This window comes from Mastigoproctus giganteus, chromosome 10 (genome assembly GCF_048544385.1).
Source record: "Mastigoproctus giganteus isolate SK-2022 chromosome 10, ASM4854438v1, whole genome shotgun sequence".
In the NCBI taxonomy this organism is placed as follows: Eukaryota; Metazoa; Arthropoda; class Arachnida; order Uropygi; family Thelyphonidae; genus Mastigoproctus; species Mastigoproctus giganteus.
Window position 1 is genome coordinate 5,210,175 of NC_143584.1, and position 19,694 is coordinate 5,229,868.

At 35.1% G+C, this 19,694-nt stretch overlaps 1 protein-coding gene across 2 annotated transcripts in view; it reads right to left on the reverse strand.

Annotated features, from left to right (window-relative positions):
* LOC150078644 (protein-L-histidine N-pros-methyltransferase) overlaps positions 1-19,446 on the reverse strand; it is a 392,865-nt gene extending 373,419 nt beyond the window's left edge. Inside the window, exon 1 of one of the 2 annotated variants that reach the window (XM_090382514.1) lies at positions 19,382-19,446. The gene's annotated coding sequence lies outside the window, so the exon portion shown is untranslated. The remainder of the gene's footprint in view (positions 1-19,381) is intronic. The other variant, XM_090382515.1, reaches the window with a different exon arrangement.
* Between the last annotated feature and the right edge of the window lie 248 nt (positions 19,447-19,694).

Sequence of the window (19,694 nt, forward strand, 5' to 3'; positions counted from 1 at the left end):
ATCATTCTATAGAATGAAGTTAGGCCGCCGGGGTGGGGGTGAAAGGACAGAATGAACCCTTGTGTATTGGGTACAGGAAAATCTTATTAGATAATCCAAGTGATGTAGCAGATGAACTTTGCATCAATATTTTCAGAGAAAAGACTTTTCTTCACGGTGAGGAGAAAGTGCATGAATGAAGCTGGAAAGCAAAAAATTAGCAATAATAAACTTTCAGATTATTTATTAGAAAAACTTTTGAGCCTAAATGCAAGTAAGGCTCCTGAAGTTGATGGCATACATACTCTAATTTTGAGGAAGGGAAAAGGGAGTACTGAACCATTAAGGTTAATTAAGAGGGCATTGCTGAACTCAGGAGATATTTTCTTGGATTGGAGAAGTGCCCAAGTCTTGCCAATACATAAAGGCCATTCTAAGAATGAAGCTGGGAACTACCAACTGGTCAGTCTGAATTTAGTGGTAAGAGAAATAATGGAAGCAATAATGGAGGGCACAGTACAAGATCATTCAAATAGAAATGGAATTCTTTAAGAAATGTAGCATGGTTTTGTGAAAAAAAATCACATTTAGCTATTTCAGAGTCATGAGCTGGAGGTACGAAATAATTTTTACATTGTTTACATGAATTTCAATAAAGTGTATGACTTAGTCCTGCATAAGGTTACTGTCTAAGCTGGAACATGTCAGAATCAAAGGGAAAATCCTTAGATGGGGTATAAGATGACTATGGGGTAGGAAGCAGAAGATATGGCCAAAATGAGAGGTGGGAATCAGGGGATAGACTGGCCAGGGAAGCTAGGCAGCAATCAGAATCAATGATGTTTGTAGTGTGTTACCACTACAAAAAAAAAAAAAACCTGGGACTGAAACTATTGAGAGCTTCAAGTGCCAACTACAAGCAGTCAGTCCTTGGCACTAGGGGGTAATCCAAAAGAGGTGTACATTTATGATAGCCAAAAATCAAAAAGCAGGATAGGTATAACTTGGAAAACAGGAGGGGATGCAGAAACTTAGAACCTGCAGAAAGTGGGTTCTATTTCCTAAAGGAAAACAAGCGTGGGAAATATAAGCATATATAATTTGCATACTGTGAGGGGGGATTTAAAGTTAAATTATATTTCTATATAAATTAGTTAAGTTAAAGGTCAATCACCAGATGCATAAAGGGTAAATAATGGGCATTGTGTCAGAGGCTCACATCTGGTGAGTATGGGCTTGGCAAACCTAGGGTCCCGAGCTGGATATCATCATTCTTCTCTTTCTTGGTGATTCCCTTCTACTTCTCTCTCCCTTCCCCTCCCTCTCTCCCTCCCTCTTTCTCAGGGTAATATGGGAATTTTTTTTTTTTTTTTTTGGCTGGTGCAGCATAAGCCTCAGGCTTCCTTGCACCATATGGTTAATAATAATAATAAATGATAAAAAAAATTACATAAAGAAATGAATAAATAAATATCTTGTATATATGCTACTGACAAAGTGCAAAATGTATGGAATGCCTGGAAAACTTATTTTTCATAATAAACTTTACAAACTTTTCTTGATGTTATATTGTAAATATAATATCAAGAAAAGAGAGAGAATATAGCTGAGTGGTCATGAGGAAGAGTGCAATAGCACGCACTCTTTGAGTGGACCGGGGTTGAAGCCCGTGATTGCTAAATACAATTAATGTTTGTATTGATGATTTACCGTAAACTCTACTGACCTGGTGGTTTTGCAGGAGTATAAACAAGAACACATAAATATATTTTTTTAAACTGCACGATATGTGTGGGGAGTAGTATATATTAATCTTTATTTGTCCTACCAAATATAAATATAGTAGTACATTGGTCAGGAACAAATTCCCTTCATGGTAGTAAATGCCAGAGAATCCAATATTCCCCCATGGCCTCGTAAAAATATCAGGAACTGTGATTCGTTTACATAACCAATACTGTAAGTGAATCAGTACTCAATTTTTATATATAATGACATATGCGGAAAATATTTCTTCTCCCTACCTTGCTGTTAAAATATTTATTTTAACAGTGAGATATGGGGAGTTGGTATTTCTACCATATCCACAGCGCAAAAATCAAAAACTGATTCAATTAAGTTACTTCATATCCGTTGCAACTGTAAAAAAAAAAAAAAAAAAAAGTTAATTTCATATTTTGACAGAAATCCTATATACTGCCTGGATTCTACACTTTGCCAATAACAGACACACACACAGCAAATTCATATTGTGCAGCTTTTGATAGACAGTCTCACTCTAAGCAGGACTGCCTTATTTTTAACCAATATTTTGGTATATAACATGCATTTTTTAGCTTTTTCTTTTAAGCTAAGTATTATTAATTCATTGCTTAGTAGTTAGCAAATGAAGCAAGAAAGCAAGCTTGCACAGCATCAGCCAAAAAAATAAAATAAATAAAAAACCCAACATTTCCCTTATCACTTGCCTGTCTTCCTCTAACAGTTTGTCTAGTTCTTCCTTGAATTTATTCAAACTAGCCAATTCTATAAAACCAGAGGGAAGGTTGTTCAAATAATCAACTACCCACTAGCAAAAGGCTAATTTCCATAGATCTATCCTACCCATCCCACAATTTCAGCATGGGTTTAAGGGGAAACCTTGTCTGACCAATTTTATTGGATACTATGATGTGGCCACAAAGGAACTGGATGTAAAAAATAATTCTGATATCATATCCTTGGACTTCAAGAAAGATTTTGATACTGTTGCACATATAAGACTGCTATACAAATTGCAGCAGTGTGGCATTAAAGGCAAGTTACTGCTATGGATAAAGGGATGGTTTAGTGGGAGAAGAGAAAGAGTTGTCTTCAGTGGACACTGCTCTTTCTGGAATAATGTTATTAGTGGAGCCCCCCACGGTTCGATGCTGGGCCCATTGTTGTTTTCTGTATTTATTAATGATAATAATGAAGGTACATCAGGCTTAATGACCAAGTTTGCAGATAATACAAAGGTTGGCAGAGCATTTCATGGCAGTAATGATAGTATGCTACTGCAACAAGTTCTAGAAAAACTAGGCAGATGGGCTGAGAAGTGGCAATTAAAGTTTAACCTTGCAATACATTGATTGGTACTGCATAGACTGTATTGTGTTTTTTTTTTGTTTGTTTGTTTTTTTTTTGTTAGTTGTTGGCACATTGGCTTCCGTGGCCATAATGCACCTCCCAAAGTTTTTGCATTTTACTCTGATCAAAGGCAGGATTCGAACCCGCGACCTTTGGATTGCCAGCAGGAACTTTACCCACCTAGCTAAGACTGTATTATCTGGGATTACAGCATATAGATAGCAGTAATGCAAGAGTAATGTACCAACTGTGTGGTACTACACTAAAGGTAGTGGAAAGACCTGGGGATAATTGTTCAGTCAAATATGAAGTTCTTTGAGCAATGCAGACAGGCTGCCAGGACAGCTTATGGGGTTTTGTCAATGATATGCAGAAACTTTGCTAGCAGGGGTAAGGAGGAAATTATCCTATTGTATAAGGCAATGGTCAGGCCACATCTTGAGTACTGCATGCAGGTCTGGAAGCCTCATTTTAGGAAGGATGTAGAGCTGCTGGAGCAGGTATGGAAAAGGCAACAAGATTGCAAATTGCAGCATCTGGAGAGTAGGCATCTGTGAGGTAATCTGATTAAGGTGTTTTAAGCTTTGATTGGACTGAGGAAGTTCAATGCTGCTGGGATTCTTCCTCTTGCTTAGACTACACACAATGAGGGGGCATAAATTCAAATTAGGGAAAGATAGTTACAGAATAGATGTCTGGAAGTTTGCTTTTAGCCAGGAAGTGGTTGATTGCTGGAACAAATTTCTGTCAGTTATTGTGGAAGTGAATAGCTTGAATAAATTCAAGGAAGAACTAAATCTATTGGAGAGAATATAGGCAAAATAGGAAGTTTTTTTTTTTTTTTGCTGATGCTGTATAAACTTTCTTTCTTGCATCAGTTGCCACTTCTAATACTACTTATATTTTTGTTCCCTCATGTGCTTAGTCTGGTCAAGAGGAAGATTTCCATCAGCACTGAACTTATTGAATCCATTCAGAGCCTTTAACACCTCAATTAGATCTCCTTTTAGGTGTCTAGTCTCCAGACACTGCAATTCACAGAACTGAAGCCTTTCCTGGTAAGAGCAGCCTTCTGTTCACCTCAACTTATCTTGTTGTCTTATCTGCACCTGCTCCAACAGATCTACATCTTTCTGTAAATGGGGGCTTCCAGACCTGCATGCAGTACTCAAGATGCAGCCTAACCATTACCTTATAAAATAGGATAATTACCTCCTTATCCCTACTGGCAAAATTCCTGTATATTATGGACAAAACACTACTGGCAGCCTGGAAAACTAAACATGAGTATTACTGCATAAAACATGATTAATGTGGTACTAACATAATAATAATGCTGTTATTAGTGACATTTATTGATGCTGTGTTGGACACACACACACACAAAAAATACTGATTACTATATCAGCAAGAAAGAGGTGCTATATATTTAAAAAAAAAAAAAAAACCCATAAGAATGCTAATAAAATAAAGAACAGCTGTCCTTTCCAATTCAGAAGATACTGAATTGTAAAGAGCAGCTGTTTTAGCCTCAAAGCACTGAGTTAAATACAGAATAAACAAACATCACCTTCACTGGAAACAATTTTTATAAAGTAGACAAACTGCACTATAAATTATTTTTAGTCTTTAGTCTCTATTATCCATTGTTTAGTACCAAAACAGGTTATATCTGGATTTAATCCTGCTTGGAACCTTAAAAATAGTGATATAAGCAGGAAAGAATTTTAAATGGGCACAGTATACATGCTAAAAATGGAATGCCAGAGGACTGATGATGGAACTAGAAGAAGAGTGTTACATGTGCAATAGTACTATAAGCAGGAATGTTGTAATGGAAGTTTACTGTTTGTTTGCACATACATGCACATGACACGTATGTGCATGTAATAAAGTGAAATAGAGGAAAGGAAAAGGAAAAAACAGAACATCTCAGGTGCAGGTATACTTGCGTGTACACCAATGCTAGGAGTTTAGTAAATAAATTTGATGAATTTGAGGTATTGCTCAAAACATCAAAGGCAGATATTGTTGGGATATCAGAGACGTGGTGTCAAACAGATATAAGGGATGCAGAACTGCAATTTGGGGAGTACAACGTCTACAGAAAGGATAGGAAGGGGGGAGGGGTTATGCTATTAGTTAAGAAACACATAAAAACCAAGGAAGGGAAGCCAGTCGACATCGCTGGACAGTGCAATGTTGAGTCAGTTTGGTGTGACATAAGCATTGGGAGATCAAAATTGAGAGTAGGAGTGTGCTATAGGCCTAATGACTCTGATGAGTATAATAAGGAACTGTACAGGGAAATAGAGTGGGCCAGTAAATCAGAGAGTCTTATAATGGGAGATTTTAATTTCCCAGATATTGACTGGAATTTGGGGGCTGGTTACTCACACACTAGCAGGGCTTTTGTGGATTAATTGGATGATTGTTTTCTACATCAGCATGTTCGGGAGGCAACTAGAGGGAGTAATACTCTTGATTTGATTATCAGCAGTGATTCTTCATGCATTAAGAATCTGCAGATAAATGAACCACTAGGTGGCAGTGATCACAGTGTGCTGAAGTGGGATTTACTGAAAGAGGTAACTACCATTAGGGGTAAAGGGAAGGGTTATTACTTCCGTAAAGGCGACTACGATGGACTGAGACAGTATTTAAATTCTATACAGTGGGACCAACTGATGATGTTACCAACAGCAAATTCAAAATGGGAAGCATTCAAAGAACTTATCTTGGAAGCTACTAGGCTTTACATACCAACTAAGAAATATTGTCCAAGGTTTAGGCCAAAATGGATGTCAGATGAATTAATGAGGCATATGGCAGAGAAGAAAAATGCATGGGATACTTACAAATTAACACATGACACAGAAGCCTATGATAGATACAAGTTGATATGCAACCAAGTTACAAAGGAGGTTAGGCAGGCGAAGGCAGATTACGAGAAATCCTTGGCAAGGAATGCAAAGAAAAACAGCAAAGAGTTCTTTACTTATGTAAACTCTAGAAGGAAGGGGATGAATCAGATTGGTCCACTTGATATTGATGGGTCAACTGTTGATGATCCTGCTCAGGTAGCTAACAAACTAAATGAATATTTTGCATCGACATTCACACATGAGGAGTTATTCAGCAAGGGGAATGCCAGAGGTGTATTCAACTCTAGCAGTAAGCTACAGAATCTTGAAATAACTGGGAGTAAAGTGGAGGAGAAACTGTTGAAGATAAACACAAGAAAGGCACCTGGGGTGGATGGGATCTATCCAGTTATATTAAAGGAGGCAGCAAAGGAAGTAAGCAAACCCTTAGCCATAATTATGAGAGCTTCCTTGGACTCAGGGGAGGTACCCATAGACTGGAAATGTGCAAATGTGACCCCAATTCACAAAGGAGGATCAAAGGCTGACACAAGTAATTATAGACCTGTGAGCTTAACTTCTGTTCCAGGAAAATTAATGGAGGCACTGGTTAAAGAAGCACTGCAGGATCATTTAGACAAGACTTCAGTTATAGCTCAGACACAGCATGGTTTTGTTAAGGGGAAGTCTTGCCTGACCAACTTGATTGGATACTATGATGCAGTCACAAAAGAACTGGATGCAGGGAATAACTTTGATATTATATACTTGGATCTTAGAAAGGCTTTAGATACTGTTGCACATGGAAGACTGCTACACAAATTGGAGCAGTGTGACATTGGAGGCAAATTGCTGCTATGGATAAAGGGGTGGTTGAGGGGGAGAAGACAGAGAGTAGTAATCAATGGACACTGCTCATTGTGGACTAATGTTATTAGTGGAGTCCCTCAGGGCTCAGTGTTGGGTCCATTATTGTTTTCTGTATTTATAAATGATATTGATGATGGTATATCAAGCTTAATGTCCAAGTTTGCAGATGATACAAAGGTTGGCAGGGTTGTCAAGGACACTACTGACACTATGCTGCTGCAACAGGATCTGGAAAGGTTGAGCAGATGGGCTGAGTGGTGGCAAATGAAGTTTAACATTGACAAATGTAAAGTACTACACATGGGAAACAGCAACCCCAGAGCAATGTATCAACTCTGTGGTACTACACTGACAGTGGTAGAGAATGAAAGGGACTTGGGGGTGATTGTGCAGGCAGATATGAAGTTCTCTGCGCAGTGCAGACGGGCTGCAAGAGTAGCTCATGGAGTATTGTCAATGATATACAGGAATTTTTCCAGCAGGGATAAGGAGGTGATTATTCCATTGTATAAGGCAATGGTCAGGCCACACCTAGAGTACTGTATACAGGTCTGGAGGCCTCATTTCAAGAAGGATGTAGAGCTGCTGGAACGAGTACAGAGAAGGGCAACAAGATTAGTGAATGGAACAAAGGGGTGCTCTTACGAAGAAAGGCTTAAGTTTTGCAAATTACAGTGTCTGGAGACTAGGCACCAGCGAGGTGATCTGATAGAGGTGTATAAAGCCTTGAATGGTTTAAGCATGCTCAATGCTGATGGGATTCTTCCTCTAGCTCAGAAAAATCACCTGAGAGGGCATAAATTCAAATTGAGGAAAGACAGATGTAGGATAGACGTGCGGAAATTTGCCTTTAGCCAGCGGGTGGTTGTTTGGTGGAACAGACTGCCATCCCTTGTGGTGGAGGTTGATAGCCTAAATAAGTTTAAGGCTCAGCTGGACAGGTATTTTGAACGAACAGAGGGGTGAAGTGGAAGTGGGTTTTTTTTTTTTTTTTTTGGCTGATGCTGCATAAGCTTGCTTTCTTGCATCAAATGCCTCTACTAATGCTAATGCCAAATGCTAACAGGGCCCATACTTTATACCTTTAAGTTTAACACAGAGTTTTGGCAACATTTTCTCTATCTATTACCTATTTTAAATGATTTGCATCATTTCTGTATGCAGTTAACAAAATGAAGGCTATGTGAGGGACACATTAAAGAACATCTCATATTTCAAAATATTTTGCAACGAAAGATTTCATATGAGAAAATGTATACTGATACCCCTTATGCAGACTTTGGATTGTAATTAACTACATACAGCAATAACAGAAAGCACTTGCTTGTTCTTCCATGGTTTCAGGTTTACAGCCCGGAATATTTCATTCATACCTATTTTTTTTTTTTTTTTTGGCTGATGCTGTACTTGCTTTTTTGCATCATTTGCCACTACTAATGCTAATAGCATATTTCAGTAAACTTTACAATGCTAACATAGCATCAGATAGTTGCCACTTTTTTAAATGTTTTTTTTTTAATTTATAAATGAAAACCCCCCTGTGTACCTTTGCCCACCAGTATTCTCTAATTGATTATGCAGCATTTAATTATAATTCCATTATGAATTATGAGAAATTAATTTTTTGTTTGATGTTTTACACATATCCTTTGAGACAAAACTCCCATTACCACATGCTCCATATTTCTGTCTATCTCCCCCAGTCTTCAGCCTTCATCCCACTCTATCTGACAGCAACGTGAACACGCCCCACACAATCTAAAATCACCAATCGAAATTAATTTTGGATTTCTCCTAGCGCTTCCCGCGACGCATATGCGATTTTTTTTTTTTTTATTATTTAGGTCCTAGCCACTGAAATCTCAGGAAATAAGGTGGCAGGACCTGCCAGAGTGAACTATATACTAGTGAGTACCTGGTCTGCCTCCACAGGGCAAAAGTGGGACAACGTCGGGCCTCAGTAGGGGTCTGGCGGCTAAATGACCAGATGAACAACGGTACAAGGCATCACACATATACAAAGTCCATACACTTTTAAATCTCTGGCTTTTCCAGTCAACTGGTTCACCCACAATGTAAACTACACGGAGATGGGGGGAACCCCTGGTGCCGCTTGACCCTAAACACACTTTACACTTTACCACATGTCTCAGGGACAACAGTAAGAGTTACCCAAGCTTGCTGTAGAGATTTGGTTTCGCCAGTTAAATGCAAACAACTGACAAAAATATGGGCATTCAAATTGCATCTGCCAGATGATACATGAGAGTCTGTGTTTCAATTTGGGGTTAAGCAGCTCCAAATTCTTCAAAAATATAATTGAAACTGATTCTTATTGATTTTTCCTGTTAATTTTTGTTTGGCATTCTACAATGAATATTTTGTAACTAGCAAATCATAATTAATAGAACATTTTCAATTCAGTAAGAAAAAGCTAAAAATCTATATAATAATTTGCTTATGTCCCTGTGCCCAAAACACTCTGCGCTTGAATAACTCAAAGACAAAACAACTTGATTCCTTTTGCTATAGATTTTGTTTAGCAGTAAAATTGAGACAAAAAAAAAAAAAAAAAAAAATTGCAGTAAAAGTTCCCAAAAAAATTTTCCAACAGATTTTCAAAATTCATGTTTTTTTTTAACAGTTCCATAATCGAACCATTGAAAAACAGTTCCATTACCATTTTGGCAAAATATCTGTCATGGGTACTAGAATAATTGTAATTTTTTTTTTTAAAGAACATACATGAAAAGTGATACATTTTTAGTAAAATGCATTTTTAGTGATTTTTCTAAATATATTTTATTACCAGAGTCAATCCCACTGGCAACTTATCTAGCATCAAAGGGATCCAAGGGAGAGGTTTTTGTATTCACTTCAATAATAATCTTTACTTCTCTGAAACACTTTCGGTGAAATATCTGCAATGTGCATACTAGTTTTTTTTATAATTAAAAAAAGTGTCTCACACGCATTAAAAAAAAAAAAAAGTACTAAAAAAAAAAAAAAGTGTCTCACACGCACCACACAAATGTATTTGTTCCCATTTAGGAGCACAACTAACAAGGTTTATCCATGGGGGGGATCCTTCACCATGAACACAAATCCCCTTCCTAGCTTACCTTTAACTTCAATACTTTTGCAATATATCTTTTTAATAATTAGTAGAGGCATATTATGCAAAAAAGCAAGCTTATACAGCATCAGCCAAAAAAAAAAAAAAACCTTCCTCATTTCAGACATCTATAAACTCCAAATGCTTGTCTAGTTCTGCCTTGAACTTATTTAAGTTGTCGATCTCCACTTCAACAGATGGAAGTTTGTTCCAACTATCAACCACCCGCTGGATAAAGGCAAATTTCTGCACATCTATTCTATAATTGTCTTTCCTCAATTTGAATTTATATCCCTGAGAAGAGTAATATGAGCAAGAGGAGGATTTGAGCAAGCTGAATGCTGATTGAGCTTGCTCAAACCATTCAAGCCTTTATACACCTCAATCAGATCACCTCGCTAATGCTGTTATCAAGAAAGGCTTAAGTTCTGCAAATTGCAATGTCTGGAGACTAGGGTACTGCATACAGATCTGGAGACCTCAAGATGTGGCCTGACCATTGCCTTATACAAGGGGACCATCACTTCCTTATCCCTGCTAGTAAAATCCTGTATATCATTGACAAGACACCATGTGCTACTCTTGCAGCCTGTCTGCACTGCTCAGAAAACTTCATATCTGACTGTGCAATTACCCCCAGGTCCTTTTCCTTCTCCACTACCCTGAATGTAATACCACACAGTTAGTACGTTTCCCTTGGGTTACTGCTATCCATATGCAATACTCTACATTTGTCAATGTTTAACTACAGTTGCAACCTCTCAGCCCATCTGCTCAGCTTTACTAGATCCTGTTGCTGTAGTATACTGTCATTACTAACCCTGCCAACCTTTGTATCATCTTCAAACTTGGATATTAACCCTGATATACCATCATCAATATCATTGACAAATACAGAAAACAACAATAGACCCAAGACCGAACCTTGGGGGACTCTACTAATAACAATAGTCCATGAAGAGTCCATTGATTACCACTCTGTCTTCTCCCACTCAACCATCTCTTTATCCATAGCAGCAACTTGCCACTGTGCCATACTGATCCAATTTGTAAAGTAGTCGTCCATGTGCAACAGTATCAAAAGCTTTCCTAAAATCCAAGTATATGATATCAAAATTATTCTTTTGCATCCAGTTCCTTTGTGACAACATCATAGTATCCAATCAAATTTGTCAGACTTCCCCTTAACAAACCCATGCTTGTCTGAACTACAACTGCAGTCTTGTTTTGATGATCCTGCAACACTTCTTTAACCAGTGACTCCATTATTTTTGCCGAAACAGAAGTCAAAATAACAGGTCTGTAATTACTCATGTCACCCTTTGATTCCCTTTGTGAATTGGAGACACAATTGCAATGTAAGTTTGTATTAACTTACACTGCACTAGTTTTTTTCTGAATTAAAATACTTTAATTCAGTTCTAATTATAATTTACAACCCTAATTATAAATTTATTAATGCAATTTATTATCGTAAATTGAAATTTTTCATTCTAACTTTGTCATCTCACATTAAGCTTTAATGACATTACCCAGCTGAATTTCAGAATGTTGCCTTAACGTTACACACCTGTACCATGGTGGGTACTTAGTTTTCTTGTAATCATCCCAATAAACATACTTGGAATATGCATGTGGTTTAATAGTATTTCTTCGTATTAATATTATTTGAAGTGAAAATACTAATTTAGGAAAATTATAGTGCACAAATGCTGATAGGTTAAATTACAAAAATTTGGCATATTTACTTAAGACATTGGCTGAAAATAATAAAATTTTAATGAGGTAGAGTGAATTCATAAAATCTGGCACTTTACAATCTAAAAATCTGGCACATTCACAAAAAGATCAATAACTGATAACCAGAAATATTTTAAAGCAATCTGGCACTCATATGAACAATTTTATTTGCCTTTAAGAAACCATACAGAAAAAAGGGTAACATTTTTCCCTTTATAAAATGATTGTCTTGTCCTTCAATCTGTTCTGCAGCCAGCAGGAATTAAACTGCACAGAAATGTAACAGTCTTAATTCTTGTTACAGAACAAAACTGCCTATGCAACAAGTTGCATTGGTATGCAATTCTTTACACCAAATGGCCTTGCCAAAATGTTAATTGGCCAATTACTTAAAAGATAAAACTGCTAAGACATCTTATTTCAGTATTAACTGATCCCTCAGATAGCAAGTGGTCTCCACTGACAACACAGACAAAATGGTTGCAAAGAAACTGTTCAATGTCAACTGCCATGCAGTACATGAAATCAATTTTAAAAGTTGTCCTATTCATAATTGCTATGTTACAACTTTAAAAGTCACTAGAGACCACTTTTTATCTAATTGAAGAACAAGTTACTACTGAAACAGGCTGTCATAGCAGCATCTCATTTAAACAAATGGCCAATTAACCTTTCTGTGAAGCCATCTGTTTGAAAGCACTACAATATCAGGGCAACTCATTACAAAGCAAGTTTTTTTCTGCTGAGAATTAAGTCCAATGCTTTATGTATGCAAGTTAAATCTTACTGGCTGCAAAATGTTTCTGCAAACATATCTCTGAATTCATATGGCTTTAGTTATATTATAACTTTAATGTCTCTTTTAGTATTCGGTAAAATAACTTTGTAACAATGCTAACTGTGCTTAAAAATCACAGCTATGGGGATAGTCATACATTTATGAAATCTGGAGACCAATCTGATATCACTTAAGAACAGGTGTGTGTGTGTATGTATGTGTGTGTGTGACAGAGAGAGAGAGAATGACTTAAGTAGGGGGGACAGGAGAATGGTCAAGGTCACTCAATTAGTTTCTCACCTAACAGTGATTGCCATTGATCTGCATGTGTTTCCCTTCTACAGTTACAATGGCAGCAAAATCACCTACATCTAATAATCACCTGCAGTTTTAACCTCTACATCTAATAATTTCAGTTGTTAGTGCTTAATATTCACTGAAATTTATTTCCCCAAAACTGTTCAATCACTAGGTACACCAGAGAGAAATTTCAGAGAGGTATACCTAATATCCAAAAAAATTTTAAATTGCACCTCTCAATCATTGAAAGGATTCCAGATTCTGTATATAAAAATTAAACTATAAATATAAAAGCCCTTAACTTCTTAAATCTATAAATCAACTGAAAAAAATTTAAATTTCCTGTGCCTCTTAGGGAAAAAAAAAAAAAAAAAAAGAAGTTTTGTGAAGCTATCTGAGACATAACTGGCTAGTATTCTGTTTCATAATGGCATAAGGATGATTAACACAATCAAAATATGAGAACTGAAGGTCAACTAGAACCAAAACTGCTGTTTAACAGAATTTCATACTGAGAACCACTTAAAATTAGTTTATCTACAAAGTCATTTATACGTTAAGCATTGTGATGGGTGTACTGAAAAAAAAGGAGGGGAGACAGTTTTGGCCTACTATTTCTATCTTATGGAGGATAGTTCACCTTCAGTAACAGCTTTAGTTTTTTTTTTAAGGAAACAAGCAAAACAATTTGTTTTTACAGTCCTTAAAAAACTTGAGGCTAAATGCTATCTACCATGCAAAATGTTATCTACCTCAGTAATAAAGAAACAAGATAGCCTAATTTTTTCCCTTCCCAATACATATCCACTTCAGTTTAATACTGTCCTCCATTTTGAAGGCAAAGAGGAAATACCTGAAAAAAAAAAAAAAAAAAAAAAAAAAAAAAAAAAAATTTTTTTTTTTTTTTTTTTTTGCTCCCAAAAGCCATTTGTAGCTTCCTTAAAGATCATCACTTCAAAACTATGCCCACACACATTAATCTTCAAATTTCTGAAGAGGAAATAATCACTGTGTGCCAGATCTTAACTATAGGGCAGATGGTTTAACTCCTGGAATCTACACTCTCTGAGTAGCAACTGCTTTACAGGACTTTGGTACATGAGAACTCTAATGGAAGACATATCCCGTCTACTCCCTTCTTTTCTGTTTATTTGGAACCGTTCAATTTTTTTGAGAACAGCAGCATAGGTATCTGCAATGTTTGCTTTCTCATGTGGCATGCAGTTTATCAAAAGAATTCTTCCCCATATTCCAAAAAACTATTGCCATAATCTTAATATGATTAGTGGCAAATGATCCAAGGTAAAAAAAATTCCCACAACTTGTCCATCCACTCCAATAGTTTATCTAGTTCTTCCTTGAATTTATTCAAACTACCCACTTCCACAACAACAACAGCTGGAAGTTTGTTCCAACAATCAACCAACTGCTAGCTGAAGCAAACTACTGCACATCTATCCTGCAACCATCTTTCCTCAATTCGAATTTATGCCTCCTCAATTATGCAGTTTAAGCAAGAGGAAGAATGCCATCAACACTGAGCTTACTCAATCCACTGAAAGCATTAAACACCTCAATCAGATCACCTTGCATGCACTTTGAGACCAGGTACCTACCTGAAAGGTGATCATTGTCCTTCTTTGAACCTATTACAGCAAATCTACATCCTTCTTAAAATGAGGCCTCCAGACTCAAGATGCAGCCGAACCGATATCTTATACATCCCATTGTATAATGGGATATTCAACTCTTTCCCTGCTAGCAAAGTTCCAAAAATTGACAAAACTACATGAGATGTCTTGGCAGCCTGTCTACACTACAAAGAATCACTGAACTCAATCCTGTGTTGATCTTGGTAAGATCTTATCAAGTTTCACAACATTAGGTAGAAGTTTATTCAATCACTCTGCTGAAAGTATATTCCTTTTCATCTGTTCTACCATCCTTTTTTAATTTAAAAATATACCCATTTCTGTGTTTATCATCTGAAAAAGAGTAAATGTGCACAGAATTTAGTTTACTTAACCATTTTAAGTCTTAATACACATGGTTAAGACTTAACCATTTTAAGTCTTAATAGACATCAGTTAGGTAAATGGTCAGACACTTGATTTCCAAGAATTACAATTAACAGAGCCCCAGTTTTTCTTGGTAAGAAAATCTTGTTGTGCCTCCAATTAATTTTGTTACTCTTATCTGCACACTTTCCAAAAGATCTGTCTCCATATAAACAGTGTTGGAATGTGAATAATATGAATATTCTGTTTTATTTCAATTTTTATTATTATTTTATTTATTTATTTTTGGCTGATGCTGAAAAACTTTGCTTTCTTGCATCGTTCAGCCATACTAATACCAAGTACCTTCAAGTGAAACTATGATAAAGTTTTTAGTAATATCAAATTACTCTCTCTTTATCTGCTGTTATTATGCAGCAAAACAAACAAAAATAATCACATTGTTTTGGTTAGTCATAGTATCTTTGAAAGAAGCCATTATTTTGTAACTCCCACAATTTTTCAAAAGCCAAATAACGGAACAACTTTGACAAGCTATGCACGAAATGCTGCCTGGCTAGCTATTCAACTATTATTCTTTTTTTCTTTAGTTAGTTTTTGGCGCATCGGCTTCTGTGGCCATAATGCACCTCCCAAGGTTTTTGCAGTACTCTGATCCAAGCCCGAGGCGGGATTCGAACCTACGACCTTTGGGTTGTCAGGCAGGCACTTTACCCACCCAGCCAGCAACTATTATTCATTGGTGGAGGCAGCCATCTACATGATTTACCACTTCACATGACAATATCTGACCATTTTGTCTACCCTGTTTGAAGTGTCTCTTCTTACAATTTCATGGAGAGTGAGGGAGTTTATGTAAAGAATTTAGAAAAACTGGTGTTTATTCATTTGTTTATGTTCACAAGCCATCCAGTGAAAGCAAGCCAGATTAATTTTATTAAAAATAAAATCTTGATAAATTTACAGAAAATTCTTAAAAAACTTGAAAATTTCAGTTTTAAATAAGAAGAGTACTGTTTTCATTTTTTTGTAAAAATAAATGCTGAATCTTTATATGCCACTATGTCACAATTGTTTTGAGAGTAATATTTAAAAATTTTATTAAATTTTATTAAATGATTATGATTATTAAAATTAAAATTATTTAAATAATTAACATTATTATAATTATTAAAATTATTGTTTTATTAATACTCAAATTTTATTAAAAATAACTACTGTAGATATGATTGTGATATTAGATATTCTGAAAGACTATACTATTCTTTACTAACAGAAAAAAGATTAAATGATAAAAATTTATCTATTTTCACACTATTTGCTTTTAATGGTTGAGGTATAAAAATCCACCTTCCTTAGGTATTTGTATTTAAAAAAAAGCTCCTAGTAATATAAAAATATTTTGTATTTAGAGTCTATATAGTTTTGATAATTACTAAAAAAAAAAAAAATTACTATGGCATGAATTTAAGATTGGGCTCAATCTCCACATGCATGATGGGATTTACAAAAAAAATTTACACACTTTCCAGCAGTTAAATGCTTTTCAAATTCCCTAATTATTGAGGAAAAATCTATCAGATTTTTCTCATTAATTATTAGATTCTAACAAATTTTTCCTTAAGGGGGAGCCCCAAATATAAACTATATTTGAGGCCACCTTTAACTTTGAGGTCCAAGCAAAATGGCCCTTGTCTCCCCCCAACTTTGGAAATACATACTTCCAGTGAATGGAATGGTCATTAATAAAACATCTTATTTTTAATAATCATGTATGTACATGTCACTGCCAATGTGTGTGACAAACTGATCAGCATTCTACTGCACTCCGATCTATTCAAAGTCCCGCTTCCAGTACTGTACACATTAACCCTTTGCCAAAGAGGGCAGACAATAGCATTAAGTGTTTTATAGCTGCAGGTATACGAATTCATGGTTAAAAAAAAAATATGTTATAAATATATACAAATAATGTTATCATTAATATATTCTTTCAAGGGAACCTTACATTTCACTTATAAGTAAATCAAGAGAACAGAGGGAAAAAAAGTCATAAGAATTAAAGCAGTGAACTAAAGTTTCTTACTGTAACAAACCATTTTTTTTAAAGTTGAACTTCCACAGAAATTAATCTGAATTTTTGGTGTACTAGACATATGTGAAGGAAGAAAAACAATTAGTTGTTCAATTATTATTACTATTATGTAATAAGGCACTTGCTCAAAATCTGATGAACATGAACTAGCAAAACTTTGCATATTTACCTTAAATAAATAAATTAAAAAATTAACCAAATTAAAACCTTAGCAGACAAATATTGCCTATTAACTAATGGTACGAAGAATTTTACTACATCAGACATGACGCAAACTAGGTCATAAGAGGATGACCACAATTTCAGGTTGACCTGAAATCAAATACAGGGTATTTTAAACAAATATTCTAATCTAGTATTCTAGATTGTTTTAAGCAAATAACTGTATTCGATACAGCCACTATCATTGCTAAGTGATCAGTTCAAATATATGGAGCTATGCATGCTGCTGCATCTGTGAATCCACATGCCACAAAATATGGTAATATGTGTTTCTAGCCTATAAACTCCCTCTGACTACATGTAACCATACTGGAATATAAATAGAAAATTTATTTATTTAAGTTTATTACCACAGAATATAGCTACAAGCTAATTATTAAAACTGTGGTCCATAAAAAAAAGCTTATAGAAAGTAAGAACAAAAAAAAAATAATAATAATGTTTATTACCTGTAAACAGATGCCACATTAGTGAATCCCAACTCTAAGTTAAATAATGAAACAAAAGCAAGCAAGATACTATGAAACTTAAAAATGGAGGGGTAAAAAGAGACAAACCTTTACAATTTAGAAGACTAAGGATCCAGTTGATAATAGTGGTGAATCTCTGGCTACAAAAATAGTTAATATAATTTAACTATGGAGGGAAAAAAAAAAAAGCCTTACACAGTTAAGGGAGTACAGCAAGTAGACTTTCTTTAATACTTTCATTCTCATTTATTTTTCAACACTTTCCCATGAATCCCCAAACACCCATTTTAAGCTCAAGGTACACAGTTTTAACTTACACTGAGGACGAATAGGAACTAGAATAAACATACAGCTGCTATTTCAGTTCAAGTTTACAAAACAAGGAAAAAATGACTGATATGGAACTAATCTGACTGAGAGGCTTAACTAAATGAGACAATATCACAAAAACTTTCCTCATTATGGTATGACAGGGTGTTGATGGAACAGTTACTATCCAAAATAAAATACCAACACTACATACTTTGGGTAAAACAAAAATGTTTAATTATTGAAAAAAAAAAAAAAAAAAAACTATAACAAAATGTTTTGATATTGTTTCATTAGCTGCATGTATTTTACAACATATTTCTAGGTGTTCTCCATGGCAGGAGAGAATGTGGCATTAAAAAAAAAATTATGGTTAATTAAGTTTGGATTCACAGACGGCACATTTGTTCTGGATCAAAGTGGCTGTCCTTATTTATCATTCTTCTGTGTTGCATTTCATGCCTTTATACAACAGTATAAATTTGTGTTCTATTATGTAACCATCATGTTTTTTTTTTATTTCTTTTTATTGCATATTCTGGAGAAAATTATGAGGTACACTAAAATTATTATAGTTCACTATCAAAGCATTAGAAATATTGCTAAGACTGCTGTGTGTGTGTTAGGTATGATTAAAATAGTTTTTATTGCTACCGAGTGTTGTGTGTTAAAGTAAGTTAAGTTCATAATGTCTGATTAAAAATAGCTGTTTAATTAAGACATTTTTAATAGGGATTTTGCAAATTCATATTTCCCATATATATATATAGCAAATATTTAATAAATCGTTTAAATGTTATAATCAAGCAAAGTGGGGACCATTTTGAGCTACACAGCGGAGAAAAAATAAAAAAATGTTATGGAAATATTAGAATAAAAAAAAAAAAGTTACAGCCATGTTGCGAAATTTCGATTACGTCGCCTGGATTACGTTACGCCACAATACCTGAAACATTAGAGATTACCTAATAAGTGTTCACGTTTAGTTTGCTTATAATTTTTTTTTTTATGAGGCTAGGTAAAAATAAAGTAGGCAAATAATGGAAATTACAAAAATAAATTGATGAATGTCAATAATCCAAAACCTGAACCTGATTAAAGATTCAGAAATCACTAAATTTTTAATGGTCATCGTACGTGTTTAACCCTGTGATTTTCTGCATAATCGAAAAATATACTTTGTTTATGTTATTTTAATGAATAATGTGTCTTAATCAAACTGCAAGAGATGAAAAGGTCAGCAGCCATTTTAGAATGAAATTGTGACGCATAAAAACGCAAATAAAAACGATAATATAATCGTCGACACTCCTCCCTTTCTTTCAGGAATCCTAAGCCTACAAATAAAACGAAAACAGACTCTCAGTGACAGCTAAAATACGTCATGTTCTTTCAGATAAGCCAAAGTGATGGTGATTACTTCGTATGCACCAAATAGAAGGCCTCAGTAGCGTAATCATTACAAGGCGACATTAATGACTTTAACCAAAAAAATCGGTTTTTGTCTTACCAGTCCCGGTAGTGTCAGAAATCGCACAGCACAGCTGAATTACTGCTGTTGATAAGCGCTGTATCGCCACCTAGTGGGAGAATTGAGCAATTATCTCATATCAGGTTGATAAGAACAAATATTCAGCTGATGATGGGAAACGAATTCTTTCAGGCCCTAATAAATTCTCAGACGCATGTACGCTTACAGCAACTCAACTTTTATTTTGTAATACTTCTTAAATGTAAGACTAGCTTTGAATATAAAGAAAAGCGTAGCAATATTATGTTTAAATAAAATGTCTTATTTTTTTGCGTGTGTTTTAATATCCACT